This window comes from Staurois parvus, unplaced genomic scaffold (genome assembly GCF_062004578.1).
Source record: "Staurois parvus isolate SC_StPar_1 unplaced genomic scaffold, SC_StPar_1.0 ptg000017l, whole genome shotgun sequence".
NCBI lineage: Eukaryota > Metazoa > Chordata > Amphibia > Anura > Ranidae > Staurois > Staurois parvus.
Window position 1 is genome coordinate 5,946,615 of NW_028317813.1, and position 17,729 is coordinate 5,964,343.

The following is a 17,729-nucleotide window of genomic DNA, read 5'->3' on the forward strand; positions in this document are numbered from 1 at the left end:
TAGGAACACTCTATTTGCTAATTAACATGTTTTAAAATCATTAAATATAAAATGCTGCAATAATTATGTTACATGTAAACAGTAATATGTTCATTGGAAACAGAATAAATGAATTCATATTTCAGTGTCTCAAGATGAATGGTTATAAAAAACTCGGGTCACATTTCCGTAGCTATTACTGAGCTCTACCAAAGTTGCTATCACATCAACAAATGGGAATTCAAGACCAAGGCTCATTACTGCACTATTGACTTGTTAGTTGGTTGGCGTACACCCCAGCACCACACCAAGCAGCTTACTGCCTCTAATCCATGGCAATTACCAAGTGAGAATTTTTTGCATATGACATACTACGTACTTTAGCTTGAAAAGGTAAGTGACCATTAGCAAGCCAAGTGTCCTATGACTTTCAGATATTTCCTAAAGTGTTAAGAGGATATAGCTCTCAGAAACTACAGTATATCAGAGCTCTATGGATTGTTCTTCCAAATATAAAAACTACTACTACTATTGATTTCCGTTTTTATGAGCGGGAGGTGAGAGATAGCATTTAGAATAAATTTGTTTGTTCCCGTTATATTGTTTTGAAAAAACAGCAAAGTGGCGAAAGTCCCAGCTTTTAAAGCAGCCTTTTTAATCTTTTTTTTTTTTTTTACTATTGCATGTAGTACCTCTACACTTGCATCCCTTTTTATACCTGGGAAATTAAATTTGACTTGGGCGCCCCTCGTATCAATCCCATCAGCCCTAATGTAGTGGAGATGGACATGTCCAGCCTAGGTATCAACCATGGCTCCAATCTTCTCTGATGGTAAAACATACAGCAGATCTGAGATATTAATGGGTTAATAAGGCAATTGTGGTGGTTTAAACCACTTTGCTGTGAAATGCAGCTACAACTTCCAATTCACTGAAGCTACGACTGTCCTGTGTCCCCCCTTTTATAATGAAGGGGTTGTCTTATCCAAAATTCCCCTTATTGGCCCCTCTAAGCCCGCTGCCAAAAGTCTTTGAAAGCTTTTTGACCCCAGAGGAACCCCTAAAAATAATTTCCAGGTCTGAGAGAACATCTGATAAAATGAATTCATTGGTGGCCAGTGGGAAAAGTGCTCCTTTCATTTGTGGCCTGTGAGAAGAAGGCTCTTTTAGGGCTCATTTAGACTTGTTTTGAGTTCAACACACAGTGCCTACCGCTTCAATATGCTTATTTTATTTTGTTTTTGATGCTTTGGTGATACTTTGGTGATGCTTTTTGAAGCTTTAGTGAAGCTTTGAAAATGTCTTCTGTGTGTGTTGATTTTCTATTTGTATTAAAGGGGAACCCCAGCTCAGTAGTACCCTCAATCAGCAGATCCCCAGCTCATTAGTACTCCTGTTCAGCAAATCTCCAGCTCATTGGTACCCTTATTCAGCAGATCCCCAGCTTATTAGTGCCCTTGTTCAGCAGATCACCTGCTCAGTAGTACTCCCAACAAGCCTATGATTTGGAATGGGATGTCTAAAAAGCTAATCTAGATATTATGGTCAGGTGCCCACAAATGTTTAACTATAGTGCCTGAGCTAGAAATATATGTTACATTACTTTTGAAAGCATAATCTGTTATCCAGAGAAAAGGGAAGCAGAATACACAGACATAATAAATAGACTTTTATATATATATATATATACATAATTTATTCCAAGTATTTATTTTCTCAGTAGTACACATATTTTAAAATTAAAAGTTCATCAGTGGCTCTATTAGCTTTAAATCTGGATTGAAAGGTTTGCTTTTTGGTTTACCAATGCTTCTTGGGATATCTCATACTTTTAATACCTCCAAAACAAACCAAAGCTAATGCTGAATAAAAACTTCTCAAAAGCTGCAGGTGCTGCAAGCAAGCTTTGTCAAAGACCTCTATGGAGGCTTCAGAGATGCTTTGAAGCACCAGGAAAGCCACATAAGGTATAATTTTTGAAGCAAAGCAAAAGCAATGTGTAAACAGGACTCTATGCTAACCATTTTATTTAGTGATAGGGGCTTTGATTAGCATTATTTACATTGTCATTATGGGGTATTGTTTGTAGAATGTTGAGGAAAAAAAATGAATTTAATCCATTTTGAAATAAGGCTGTAACATAACAAAATGTGGCAAATTTAAGCGCTGTGAATACTTTCTGGATGCACTGTAGGTGGACAGCAATGTCTTGGTAGGTTTGCAGTTGTGCTATACTTCTTCCATTTTTAAATGATGAATTGATCAGTACTCCATGAGATGTTCAAAGTTTAGGATATGTTTGTTAAAACCTAAACCTGCTTTAAACTTCTCCACAACTTTATCCCTGGCCTGTCTGGTGTGTTCCTTGGCCTTCATGATGCTGTTTGTTCACTAATATTCTCTAACAAACCTCTGAAGGCTTCATAGAACAGCTGTATTTATGCTGAGATTAAATGACAGATTACACACAGGTGGAGTCTATTTACTAATTAGGTGACTTCTGAAGGCAATTGGTTCCACTAGATTTTTGTTAGGGGTATCAAAGTAAAGGGAGCTGAATACAAATGCACACCACATGTTTCAGATATTTATTTGTAAAAAATTTTGAAAACCATTTATCATTTTCCTTCCACTTCACAATTATGTGCCACTTTGTGTTGGTCTATCACATAAAATCCCAATAAAATACATTTACATTTTTGGTTGTAACATGACAAAATGTGGAAAATTTCAAGGGGTATGAATACTTTTTCAAAGCACTGTATGTTTTCCCCTAATCTCTTGGGAACTAAGGCATATGATGCTGGTCAATTTAAATGCTCCGCCAAACAACATGAAAGAAAATGATTAGCAGCAGGAGAAGCTAGGTACCATGAATATAAAGTATAAAAAATGATTATTTTACATTATGTAGTTTTTTTTTACTAATCCATAATTTCACTGATATACCAATAGGGGACTAGTAAATTTATAAAGAAATCAGAGAACCATTCAAGTTATTCCAGTGGTGTCCTCCACTTGCTGCTTTCATTACCTTTGCCTTTTTGTACTTCATGTTGTTCCCATTAACATCAATCCCCAATCTCCATTAAAATATACTTGCTTGTATGTTAGAATAAAAATCTTTTAGTGGTGAAGGATTTAATTAAAATCTACTGCTATCTGGCGCTCCATTAGTAATTTACCCCCACTTCCTGTTCTGCTGACAGCAGCTTCACTAGATTGAAAGTGAGGAAGCTGCAACAAGGACAAAAGCAGAAATAAAATAAAAATATGACAGAGGCTCCAATCTTCTCCTATTCAATTAACCACCTCCCGCTCGCCATATAGTAATATGATGGATGCAAGGTGGTTCTCTTGTTCTGGGAGGACGTCATATGATGTCCTCCCATTCTCACCGCGCATGCGCGGCTCAGGGAGCGCATAGCGATCGGCGGTGCGCTTGGTCATGTGATCAGCTGTGTCCAATCACAGCTGATCACATGTAAACAGGGAAATGCTGGTTATCGGCATTTCTCTCCTCTCGAGCTGTCACGCTGACAGCTCAAGAGGAGAGCCGGTAATCGGCTTTCTGTGGATGATCAGTGTGCCCTGATGATCAGTGTAGCCCCAGTAGTGCCACCTGTCAGTGTCCATCAGTGCCACATCAATGCCACATATCAGTGCCTACCAGTGGACATCAATGCCACATATCAGTGCACATCTGAGCTGCCTTTCAGTGTCACCCATCAGTGCCAGTGCCACCTATCAATGCCTATCAGTGCCATGTATCAGTGCTGCCTTTCAGTGCCCATCAGTGATGCCTGTCAATGCCCATCAGTGCCACCTACCAGTGCCTCCTCATCAGTGCCCATCAGTGCCACATATCAGTGTCCATCAGTGCAGCCTATCAGTGCCCATCACTGCAGTCTCATTAGCGCACATCAGTGAAGGAGAAAAATCACTTATTTACAAAATTTTATAACAAAAACTAAGAAAAAACATTTTTTTTTCAAAATTTGCAGTGGTTTTTGGTTTGTTTAAGAAAAAATAAAAAACCCAGAGGTGATTAAATACCACCAAAATAAAGCTCTATCTGTCACCAAAAAATTATAAAAATGTCATATGGGTACAATGTTGCAGGACCGCGCAATTGTCACTCAAAGTGCGAAAGCGCTGAAAGCTGGAAATTGGCCTGGGCAGGAAGGGGGTATAAGTGCCCTGTAGGCTTGTGGTTAAAGAAAAGCATTTTTTTTATGTTTCTGGCGCTATTTGGGAGTTCCCCTCATTTCCTGTCTAGCATGTGTATGTATGAATGTGAGTTAGGGACCTTAGCTTGTAAGCTCCTTGAGGAGCAGGGACTGATGTGATAGATAGATAGATAGATAGATAGATAGATAGATAGATAGATAGATGTAAAGCACTGCATAGATTGATGGCACTATATAAGGACCTGTATTAAATAAAATGAATAGGTAAATAGTAAAATGTTAGCAGGACAGGAAGTGAAGGTAAATCTCTCTAATTCAGCCCCAGGTAGCTGTAACATTCTGATCCTTCACCACCAAAAGATTAGATAACAGTAATCTCAAATAGCAGTAAAAAAACAGTAAATTCATCCCCCTCTAAGCAAAACTATGAAAATAGTTTTGGCTGGACATGCACTTTTACAGAAATCCCATTCATTAGTTATGTGCTAGTTCCCAACTTGCCACCATCCACTCCTCCTGAAAATGTGGCAATGGGTGTCCCTTGTAACATCCATTTCTGGTAATGTGTACTGTATATCGGTCCCTGAAACTGTTAAACTTTACAAGGTAATAGTGCTTGCTTTGCCTTAAAGCACTGCAGGGGTCAACTGTTTGTTTTGTTTAGGGGTGAACAAAAAGCTTATACTCACCCGATCCTTTGATCCTCCAGAAAATGGCGCTCCCCCAGCAGTGGACTGTTCCTGGTCTATGGAGCCTGCTCTGAGCATGATGATGTCAGGAACAGTCCACTATTCAAGACCGCTGGAGCGCAGGGGTGGCGGTCTTATGCTGGGAGGATCGGAGAATCACGTAAGTATATCTTCCCTCTCCTCTCTAAAAAGCAAGTAGTTAACCCATGCAGTGCTGGCACAGCCCCACTGAATGGGAATATTTTGTTTTGGCTGGAGTTGGGCTTTAAAGGATATCTATAGCCATTTTTTCTAGTTTAAGATGGAATGGGCAAACGTTAGAATCCCTGTCAGGTTTTACTACTTTACAGGGCTCTTTAAGAAAGATCTCCCCTCTAATGGAGCCTAGTGACATCTTTTTTACCAGACAGAAGAATGCAGCAGAGAAACAGACAATAAAGAGTTGTCAGGGTTTGTAGCCTTCCCCCACTTAAATTAAAAAAAAAACTTTTTACTTCTGTCTGTGTTGCTGTTGGACAGTTTCCCTCACTTCTTTTTTTGGTAAAGCTGTGTCACCAGAACTGGAAGCCAGGGGAAATCTCTCTAACAGCCTCAGATAGCAGTACATTGTTAGAGAGGCTTCCCTACTCCATCAAAAACTAGAATGAAACATTGTACAGGCTTGCCCGGGACTACCTGAACAACTCAAACAGATTATAACCAATTAGGAGGAAATAAATCTACGCAATTGTTAGTAAATTAAAAGGAAATGGTACAATCATATTGTAATGTGCATGGTAGACTTTGCAATATAGGGGAATAATATAGTCAGGGAGCTTATAACACTGCAATATACACAAAAAATATTTCCTGAGATGAAACATGACTATATTACTGTTTTACTATTACTGAAATACAGTATGTTATTAGCACTGAAAGTGAGAAAGGTGGCTTGGGGAAGGGAGTTGTAACCAGAAAATCTGCCTAGGGCACAGGTCTTTGATAACTACCGCAACATGGCTGCTATGGGATCCAAGAAGGAGTGTGGCCCAGTGGGGAAAAGGCAGGGTGAGCTGTTTTTCCTGTTCTGCTGTGGCAGCCACTATGTAGTAGTTCTGTGGTCCCTAGGGCTTCTCCAGCCATTTCACCAGAAATTTACAGTACCCACTAGCAATGGCGTCCCTAGGTGGGTGCAGGGGGTGCGAGCCACACCGGGTGACACCAATCGCACGGGGTGACACCCAGGGATGAATCTGCCCCCAGGGACAAGGGACCAGGGCTTGGCAGGTCGGGAGAGCTTGGCATGGCTTGGGCGGGAGGCAGGCTCAGGCGGAAGGCAGGGTTTAGGCAGGGGGGCGGGCTCAGCAAGTCTTGAGCAGGAAAGATGGGCTCGGCTTATTCCATCCTGAATTAATGGCAAGCCGGCTGTCTTCCCCTTTCTGTGCCTTCCCGGAGCGCTGATTCCCTGCTGCACCCACTGACTTTGTTAAGATCCAGCAGGAAGCCCAGGTCCGGACTGACCATTGCAGCTATACTCCGCCCTCCTGGCCTCTCTGTAGCCAGTTGGCCGTCTATTCCATTCACTGCATAGGTCCGGAGGGCGGAGCCTAGAGGTCAGCTGACCATGAAGAGGGGGTACAGGAGAGGAGACCATCACTGCATGTCAGGTATCAGTGCAGGCACCACAGACCCTAGATGAGTGCTCCATCACTTGTCAAATAGAGTCTCCCTCTCTCTCTTCCCCTCCTCTCTCTCTCTTCCCCCCCCTCTCTCCTCCCCCTCTCTCCCCCCTCTCTCTCCTCTCTTCACCCCCTCTCTCTTCTCCACTCCTCTCTCTCTTCTTCCCACCTCTCTCTCTCTCTTCTCCCCCCCCCTTCTTCCCCCCTCTCTTCCTCCCCCCTCTCTCTCTTCTTCCCCCTCTCTCTCTTCTTCCCCCCTCAGATATGAAATACAGTATGAAGAAAGCATATCCCTTGTCTCAATTAAGAATGCTAAGTGTCATTTCTGTTTGCTGCTTTATTCCTCTGTTATCAGCATGAACCACTTCTGATAAGTTTTCCTGACGCTAAGAGAAAATTATGTAGAGGGAGCTGTAGCTGATTGACAGCCTCTACTCTTTTCCTGTGAGCTGTGTGGAGCGGGTTTGTCCCTTCCCTCCAATCAGCTAACAGAGCTCTCCTCACTGAGCTCTGCAGAGTGTAATTTCAAAATTGTTCCCATTTTTTCTGAACTAGCACACAAGCATTGAAAATAAATGGACTTTGAACAGATGTATAGAAGAGAAGACTGTAGATAAACAGGTACAGCTTGTGTAGGAGGATTTGTGTAATCTCTGTGTATCATCTGAGGCCAGTCACTTCACTAGGTATATGTAAGGGTTTACAACCACTTTAAAACCACTTGCTGACCGCACACTGTTGTTTTACTGCTGCAGTGCAGGCTGGCTGGCAGAATCACATATATACACTGCTAAAAAAAATTAAAGGAACACTTTTTAATCAGAGTTTTGCATCAAGTCAATTAAACTTCTGTAATATTGATCGGGTCAGTCAAGTAGCAGAGGGGGTTGTTAATCAGTTTCAGCTGCTTTGGTGTTAATGAAATTAACAACAGGTGCACTAGATGGGCAACGATGAGATGATCCCCAAAACAGGACTGCTTTTACAGGTGGAGGCCACTGACATTTTTCCCTACTCATCTTTTCTGACTGTTTTACACTAGTTTTGTATTTGGCTAGGGTCAATGTCATTACAAGTAGCATGAGGAGATACCTGGACCCTACAGAGGTTGCACAGGCAGTCCAACTCCTCCAGGATGGCACATCAATACATGCCTTTGCCAGAAGGTTTACTGTGTCTCCCAGCACAGTCTCAAGAGCATAGAGGAGATTCCAGGAGACAGGCAGTTACTCTAGGAGAGCTGGACAGGGCTGTAGAAGGTCCTTAACCCATCAACAGGTCCGGTATCTGCTCCTTTGTGCAAGGAGGAACAAGATGAGCAATGCCAGAGCCCTACAAAATGACCTCCAGCAGGACACTGGTATGAATGTCTCTGACCAAACAATCAGAAACAGATTTCACGAGGGTGGCCTGAGGGCCCGACATCCTCTAGTGGGCCCTGTGCTTACTGCCCGGCACCATAGAGCTCAATTAGCATTTGTCATTGAACACTAGAATTGGCAGATCCACCACTGGCACCCTGTGCTTTTCACACATGAGAGCAGGTTTATCTTTAGCACATGTGACAGACATGAAAGGGTCTGGAGAAGCCGTGGAGAACATTATGCTGCCTGTAACATCGTTCAGCATGACTGTTTTGGTGGCGAGTCCATGATGGTCTGGGGGGGCATATCCATGAAGGGGATGCACAGACCTCCACAGACTAGACAATGGCACCCTGATTGCCACTACGTATCAGATGAAATCCTTGGACCCATTGTCAAACCCTACACTGGTGCAGTGGGTCCTGGGCTCCTCCTGGTGCATGACAATGCCCGGCCTCATGTGGTGAGAGTATGCAGGCAGTTCCTGGAGGATGAAGGAATTGATACCATTGAATGACCCCCATGCTTGCCTGATCTAAATCCAATAGAACACCTCTGGGATATCATGTTTCAGTCCATCCGACACCGCCAGGTTGCACCTCAGACTTTCCAGGAGCTCAGTGATACTCTGGTCCAGATCTGGAAGCAAATACCCCAGAACATCATCCCTCGTCTCATTAGGAGCATGCCCCGATGTTGTCAGGCATGCATACAAGAACGTGGAGGCCATACAAACTACTGCGTACCATTCTGAGTTGCTGCAATGAAATTTCAGCAAAATGGATTAGCCTGCTGCGTCATTTTTTCACTTTGACTTTTGGGGTGCCTTTGAATTCAGTCCTCTGTAGGTTGATAATTTTAATTTCCATCAAACGATCGGGCATCCTTACGTTCCTTACACATTACCCAGTCCATATCTGTATAGATATCCAGCATGATATATTTCCCCATTGAGATCTGATGTGTTTTCAAAGCATTCCTTTAATTTTTTTGAGCAGTGTATAAATTTTGTCAGCGTTGCATGACCGCACAATTACCAGTTAAAGTAGCGCAGTGCTGAAAAGCAAACAAATGGCCTAGTCATGAAGGGGGTGAAACTTTCCAGAGGACAAGTGGTTAATACAGAGAATGCATCACAGTGGAAATTAAAAATGGGTGGACAGGCAGGATTTTGAATGCAGAAGAAACATGATTTCTCTCTTCTCCATTAAACCCACCTACCTACCTGTCCACCCCTGCACAGTGAGCTGCACAGGCGCAGCTTACTGGAAAAATTTGTCAATGGCGAATTTGACGGAACTTGGGAGTGGGAGTGATGTCATCTCCACCTGGCCAATGACAGTGGATGGCATTTGGGACCCGGAAGCCCGCTGCCCTAAGATGTCAGTGGCCATATGGGGAGATCTGGGACAGTACATCGTGGTAAAAAAATGCTTTGGCTTTAGAGCTGTGGTTCTCAACCTTCCTAATGCCGTGACCCTTTAATACAGTTCCTCATGTTGTGGTGACTCCCAACCATAAAATTATTTACCCAGTAATTATAATTCATGAGTGTCCTTTTACCTCCAATACTGCTGCTTTCTACACAGTAGCTGCTCTTTACACATCGGAAATATGTGTTTTCTGATGGTCTTAGGGGACCCCTGTGAAAGGGTCGTTCAACCCCCAAAGGGGTCGCGACCCACAGGTTGAGAACCACTGCTTTCGAGCCACTTTAAAATGAAATATGTATCCCTTCAGGATACATATAAATACCAACAATCAGACTGAGAAGGGGCCTGCATGCTCTTTGTGTGGCACACTGAGCTGATTGATTATTCCTGCAATTAATGCTTCTAGGCAAGGTGTGTTCGATCTCTTGCAGATTCCAGTGACAGTATTCGCTGAGATAGCAGAGCATTACACACAGGAGTGCTCAGACAACCCCAGGCGAGGTATAAAAAGCCCAAGAGTACAGGTGCTCCTGTCTGTAACAACTGCCACTTGTTATGATTTATTTATAGAACATCTAGACATGTGAAGTTATGTTATAATGAGAACATTGTTGGAAATCTTTCTTCTAATATAAATGTGGATGTGTTCATGGATTTCCTTAAAAAAAAAAATAGACACGATGCTGGAAAAACCAGCCATGTAATTAAAACACAAATTAGAGAAATGTCCTTGTTGCAGACTACTTATTTCACATCTGCCATACTCTATTGTCACAGCATAGCAATGAACTGCAGGCTACTACAACAGCAAAGGGGTTTGTGTTGCTTAGCAACACAAGACCTGTCAAGCCAGGGATAAGGTTTCTGTTGCAGATCGTAGCTGTCAAAAGCCTGTAGGGCCTCGGGATTCACACATTAGGTTTGTGTGACACACGCGGAAACTCTGATGCCCTTGGAAGGGGTAACCAATACTACCCTGACGGCTGCTTTTAAAAGCAGCACCTGTTACTTGTTGATTTGTAGTCCCCAAAAATAGAAGGGGAATTGCGAACCCTCGAAACGCCCTCTTCCAGAGAGAAATGAGCCTGTGTCTGGATGGCAGTCAAACACTTCACAGGGACACCAGCTCAGCTTTCATCTTCTGCTCACAATTTCTGGTATTTAACCCTTCTATTATCATTGCCTTCCATCGGTGTATGCCCATATACATAATGTGGACAGGGTCACAGCACACCAACCGAAAATCAGCCCCACTCAGCATATTCAGAAACCTAAACTTGCTAATGGGCCTGGTCTGTAATGGGATGGCCTTGAACAATGAACAATGAGCTCCTCACAAAACAACACAAAGAGGAAAAGATGGATAAGAGACTGAGACTGGCAACGGCAAAGAAAAAGCCCAGCTTTCCTGCGTCTGTGTCCCAATTAATGCAGGTGATGACCCTGTGTCAGGTTCCATGTGTATTAAAGCAAAGCGGGCAAATATTTGTAGACTACCTTAAAGGAAACGTCATGAAAGAAAGACAGAGGCAGCCATCGCTGGCTTATGTTTAACCATTTCAATACCGGGCACTTTTACCCCCTTCCTGCCCAGGCCATTTTTCAGGTTTCAGCGCTCTCACACTTTTAATGACAATTGCGCGGTCATACAACATTGTACCCAAACTAAAATTTTATCATTTTCTTCAAACAACTAGAGCTTTCTTTTGGTGGTATTTAATCACCAATTTAATCATTTTTTGCTAAATTAAAAAAAGACCGAAAATTTTGAAAAAAAGCACGTGTTTCTTTGTTTCTGTTATAAAAGTTTGCAAATAAATAATTGTTCTTCATAAATTTAGGCCAATATGTATTCTGCTACATGTCTTTGGTGAAAATAACCCAAATAAGGATGTATTTTTTAGTTTGTAAGAAAGTTATAGAGTTCACAAACTATGGTATAGATCTGAATATTGATCAATCCTGAAGTACTGACAGCCAATCTAATTTCTTGAGGTCCAAGAATGTCAGAAAAGTACAGATATCCCCCAAATGACCCCTTTTTGCAAAGTAGAGAGTCCGACTTACTTCATAACAGGCATGGCGAGTTTTTTGAAGTTGTATTTTTTTGTCATAATTTTTTGGAAAATTAAAAAATTAAAAAAAAATATTTTCACTATTTTTATTTACATACTGTCACCAGTGCAGTACAGCATCATCAGATTATGTACAGCATATCAGAAAAAGATTATGTGAGCATTTAAATGATTTAAAGGATACGTTTTCCAGAAAATAGACTATGCAGTATTTTATTTCAAGTACTGATATAGCGCTGTCAATTTACGCAGCGCTTTACATATATATTGTACATTCACATCAGTCCCTAACCCTCAAGGGGTGTACAATTTAAAGCCCCTAGTTTACATTCATACATACTAGGGCCAATTTAGGCAGGATCCAATTAACCTACCAGCATGTCTTGGAGTGTGGGAAGAAACTGGAGTACCCAGAGGAAACCCATGCAGGTACAGGGAGAACATGCAAACTCCAGGCAGGTGGTGCCGTGGCTGGGCTTCAAACCAATGACCCTAGCACTGCCAGGTGGAAGTTCTAACCATTTAGCCACTGTAATGCCCATGTAAAAAAGATATACCCCCAATAGATATAAAAAAACTGGGTGGATTTGTAAAATGTCCATTTTATTGGCATATCTGTAGGCCATTTGAACCCCCTGGAAGCCTGGCTGAAAAATTCCCATTTAGCAACCCCCCACATAATGACTAAGCCATGTTCGTGTGAAACGCGTCTACTGCTCCTCTGCTCAGTCTTGGAGCTGACATGTTTTTATCATATTGCATGTAAAGGATTCCAACAAAGGATTTCATCCACCACATCGCTGTTTGTGCGGCCAACCATTCCATTGCAATCCCCACATCCTGCCTTGTTGCTAGGATGTGAAATCCTTGGCTTTCACTCCTGCAATGCTGGGAGTTAGTGTTCTATGGTTTTCATGTGCTAGCAACAAGGCAGCATGTGGAGATTGCTACCTGGGAGTTTTTCGACCAGGCTTCCAGTGGGGGCCAAAAAGGCCTACGGGTATGACAATAAACTTAATGAATATTTTACAAAACTGCACAGTTTTTTAGTACCTACTGGTTCCCCTTGACTGCATAGCATGTTTTCTGATAAAGGCGATCTTAGCCTTTAAGTTAATTTAAAATGGAATGGGTAGAGTCTTCTTGTGACGTCACCACGCACCAGCCGGCGGACTGATACAGCGGCTGATTTGTATTTGTTTCTATGCTTCCTTTGCACCTAATCAAATGTAAGTGCAATATTTTACCTTAATAAACAGTATTCTTTAACCACTTCAAGTCTGGACACTTTCATTCCCTTCCTGTCTAGGCCAATTTTCAGCTTTCAATGCTATCACACTTAGAATGACAATTGCGCGGTCATGCAACACTGTACCCATATGAATTTGTTAGCATTTTTTTGAGACAGATAAAATTTTATTTTGGTGGTATTTATTCACCACTGGGATTTTAATTTTTTTGCTACATAAATGAAAAAGTCCAAACATTTTGAAAAAAAAGGTGTTTCTCTTATTAATTTTGCAAATAAATAATCTTTCTACATAAATCTTGGCCAAAATGTACTCAGCTGTCTTTTTAGTAAAACAAAAAAATAACTCAAATTAGTTTATAACAAAAAATTATAATTTTTCGATTTTTTTTATATTTTTATTTTATTTATTTATATTATTATTTGTGTTTTGTTTTTTTTAACATACTGTCACCCTAGCAGTACAGTGTCACCATAGTAATTCTTCTGGGGGGGTGATGAAGATTTTATTTTCTCTATTGTTGCACTGATTGCTTTTACACCCATAAAGGCTGTAAAAGAAATAATTTCTCCTTCTCTCTGGCTGCATTCTTGCATCCATTGAGAAATACTGTGAGAGGTGTGATTTGTCACAGCTTGTCACATGGTACAAGGCTGTTGTGAATAGCCTTGTACCATTTGACCTCTGTGATCATTCACAGATTTCACACGTAGTAAGCAATCCTTGTTCAGCACTGCTCCTGTCTGGCCATTTATGTACATGGGCCGGACAGTAAGTGGTTAATTGGTTTGCTCTATGAAGTTTCTTCTGTTTTAACTCTTTATATACCATTGCAGAGAGGGGTTTGGAGTATTATATCGGCTCCTGGGGAGCTTGCAGCTGTCCATCCATCCCTTTTGGAATCAGTAGTGAGTGTGTCAGTGTGGAGTCAGGATATTTTCTGCCTATTGGATCTCTATAGCTTGAGATCTATTTGGTTCGGTAAGAGGTTTGTCAGTTTTTTGTGAAGAGCACCATTGAGCATTACAGCACTTTTTGGAAGATTTATTCAGCACGCAGCACTTTTTCTTCAAGTTGGATTGGGGACTTTATATATCATTACTTGTTCATCTGTGCAATGTTTATTGATTTATATGATATATTATGGTGATTTTTGTATTATCATACCCATATTAATTGAAAACACATTCATTTTAGTATTTATACCATTGGGGTTTTAACCATTAATCGCCCGGCCTATAGCCGTTTGGCGGCCGCAAAAATGCTGTAGATTTCTGGGGTATACGCCATTTGGCGTCCTCCTGCACATGCGCAGTTCGCGCGGTTGCAGAGCCGCGCAGCGGCGCGATCTGTCACCGGCCGTGTACCTCGGACACGGCCGATGACAGATCTGAGTACCGGCCCCCATTGCCAGTACCATGTGACCTGCTGTGACCAATCACAGCAGGTCACATGACAGTTGTATACAATGGATGGCTTCATTCATGCCATCCATTGTATACTAGTGCCTAGCTGTAAATGGTCACAGCAGGTCACATGCACATGTCATGTGATTAGCTGTGGCCAAATCACAGCTAAGCACAAAAAAAAAAAAACCTGAATGAATCGATGTCATTCAGGTAAATGCTTGCTTATAGCAAAGTAATTCTTTGCTATAAGCAAATTGTGTAAAAAAAAAAAAAATACTGATCACTTCCCCAAAGTAGTACAATGTTACTGTGATAATATTGTACTACTTTGGTCATAGTAAAATATGAAAAAGAAATCTTAAAAAAAAAATAAATGTAATAAAAAATTAAAAATAATAAAAAAAAAAAAAATATATATATTTTTTTTTTTTTTCATACTGTCACCAGTCAGTGTCCCTGTTCACCGCCATGCCAGTTATATGATGACGCTGTACTGCACTGGTGACAGTATGTAAAAAAAAAATAGTGAAAATTATTTTTTTCATTTTTTCATTTTCCGAAAAATTATGACAAAAAATTACAACTTCAAAAAACTCGCCATTCCTCTTATGAAGTATGTCGGACTGTCTACTCTGTAAAAAGGGGTCATTTGGGGATATCTGTACTATTCTGACTTTCTTGGACCTCAAGAAATTAGATTGGCTTTCAGTACTTCAGGATTGATCAATTTTCAGATCTATACCATAGTTTGTGAACTCTATAACTTTCCTACAAACTGAATAATACATCCTAATTTGGGTTATTTTCACCAAAGACATGTAGCAGAATACATCTCGGCCTAAATTTAGGAAGAACAATTATTTATTTGTAAACTTTTATAACAGAAACAAAGAAAAACTTTTTTTTTTTCAAAATTTTTGGTCTTTTTTTGTTAATTTAGCAAAAAATAAAAACCCCAGCGGTGATTAAATACCACCAAAAGAAAGCTCTAGTTGTGTGAAGAAAATGATAAAATTTTAGTTTGGGTACAATGTTGTATGACCGCGCAATTGTCATTCAAAGTGTGAGAGCGCTGAAACCTGAAAACTGGCCTGGGCAGGAAGGTGTAAAATTGCCCGGTATTGAATTGGTTAAGTGAACAGCGCACTTTTTTGTTTAATTTGTAAATTCTCATTCTGGTATTCAGGAAGTGAGTAGCAGCAGTTCACTTTATCACATTTGCATTTTTTTCTCACGTATTTACCTGATTGGTTTATCGCTAGTATCATTGGGTTTAGTGCAGGATTTTTTTCTCTCTAATTTTACTCCTGTAATGCTGGGAGTTAGCGTTCTACGGTTTTCATGTGCTAGCAACAAGGCAGCATGTGGAGATTGCTACCTGGGAGTTTTTTGGCCGGGCTTTCAGTGGGAGCCCAAAAGACCTACAGGTATGACAATAAAATTAATGAATATTTTACAAAACTGCACAGTTTTTTAGTACCTATTGGTTCCCCTTCACTGCCTTTAAGTTAATTTAAATGGAACTTTAGGTCATAAATAAAAAATGCAAATCCGTCATTCCTGCCCAGCCAATGACAGTAGCCAGCGTTCAGGACCCAGAAGGCAGCCGCCCGAAGACATCACTAGCCGGGCGGGGAGCTCATCGTGGGATCAGAGGTGAATATAGTTCCGCTTTAACTGTAAAAGCCTCCTATGTGTAGACATCCAAAAGCTCTAAGATTGTTGTTGGGCACCACCATCATGGATGTTAATTCAGCTCTCACATAGTTGATACTCTATATTATTCTCCTCATCTAGATGCCACATAAAAGTTTATGTAGAAAGGTGATGGGACTGTCAGAGCAGCTGGACCAGTACAAACAGTAATTAGACTCTGCCAAAGAGCATAGAACTTTGATGTGCAAGGAGGGAGTGGTCTGTGCTAAGGAATGGACACTTTCTTGAGTATCAATTCCCTAGCAAGTTCTAAGGTGGATTGCTAGGCAATAAAAAATGAATAAAGCTGCAAGTAGGCATCTGAAATACTTGATTTTGTGCTCTTGGTTGGAATTTTTTTTTTAAGTTGCTGACTGGGTCTCGCTAATGTTTCAATGACTACATAATTAGATTGAAAAAATATATTCATCAGGTTAACAAGAATTGAAAGAAGTTTATTAAGTGTTCTCTTGAATGTCAACCCCCCCTCCCCCCCCCCCCCCCCCTCCGCACACACACATTTTTTTAATGAATGATAGATTTACTGCATGGAATAAAATGCCACCTCCATCAACACTTTTGACTAACAGCAGCAAGAAAATTGTTGAATGAATGCCACCCTTCCTGTCTTATAGAAGTTACTCCATCATTGCAGCATCTCTTTTGACATGGTGGCCAACTTTGCTATGAATGTTTTCCTGCAGTAATACATCCAAAATATTTAATAACATGATATAAACTGCGAGAGGCCTGATTCTGCCTGCCTGACACCTGCTACTATCTTCTGAATGCAACCAATCAGAAGCCTTGTCTTGATGGTGGAGCATCTTTAAATTAGTGATTCTCCTTTGATGGTGGGGACAATGTGGGCAAGAAGATACAATGGAGGCCATATGTTTAGTACAGTTAGTTATAAATGCAAGGAGAGAAATAACAAAAGTTGTCACCCTTTGTTGCTACCTATGCATGTACATGCCCAAGGCCAAGTATTCTTTTCATATATGTGAATGCATTTGTAGCCCTCTTTTGGGAAGAAGAGGGGGTATGAGAAAGGGCCCTCTCCAAACAGGATTTTGCACTAAATGTGTAGGTAAATAAGAGAACCACTTTGCTAAGTTAAAGATTGGAGGAGGGATTCCCTACCTGTAAATGTAACCAGTAATCTAATCAAAGTAATTGGGAGCAGAGGAACTACTGCAACCAGCATACAGTGGTGAAAATAATTATTTGATCCCCTGCAGATTTTGTGAGTTTACCCACTTACAAACAAATGAACGGTCTATAATTTTTATCATAGGTGTATTTTAAATTATAGAGACAGAATATTAACCAAAAACCCAGAAAAAAAACACATGATACAAATGTTATAAATTGAGTTGCAGTTCAGTGAGTAAAATAAGTATTTGATCTTCTACCAACCAACAATAATTCTGGCTCCCACAGACTGGCTATGTGCTCATGTGGTACATAAATTAGTCCTGTCAGTTTAAGAAGGTGCTCCTAAGGACAATTCGCTATGTGTATAAAAGACACCTGTCCATAGAATCTCATTTTTCCTCACCGTTATGGGCAAGACCAAAGAGCTGTCAAAGGATGTCAGGGACAAGATTTTAGACCTGCACAAGGCTGGAATGGACAACAAGACCATCAGCAAGAAGCTTGGTGAGAAGGAGACAACTGTTGGAGAGACTATTTGCAAACGGAAGAAATATAAAATAACCATCAATTGCCCTCGGTCTGGAGCTCCATGCAAGATTTCACCTCATGGGGTAAGGATAATCATGAGAAAAGTGAGGGATCAGCCCAGAATTACACAGGAGGAGCTTGTGAATGATCTCAAGGCAGTTGAAACCACAGTCACCAAACAAACCATTGCTAACACAATACTCCGTCATGGATTGAAATCCTGCAGCACCCACAAGGTTCCCCTCCTCAAGAAGGCACATGTACAGGCCCGTCTGAAGTTTGCCAATGAACAGTTAAATGA

At 41.0% G+C, this 17,729-nt stretch overlaps 1 long non-coding RNA gene across 3 annotated transcripts in view; it reads left to right on the forward strand.

The window, feature by feature from the left end:
- Positions 1-239: 239 nt before the first annotated feature.
- The window catches only part of LOC149473263 (uncharacterized), a 115,771-nt gene continuing 98,281 nt past the window's right edge, over positions 240-17,729 (forward strand). For 2 of the 3 annotated variants that reach the window (XR_016313337.1, XR_016313339.1), the window contains exon 1: positions 240-372. This is a non-coding gene — a long non-coding RNA (uncharacterized LOC149473263). The remainder of the gene's footprint in view (positions 373-17,729) is intronic. The other variant, XR_016313341.1, reaches the window with a different exon arrangement.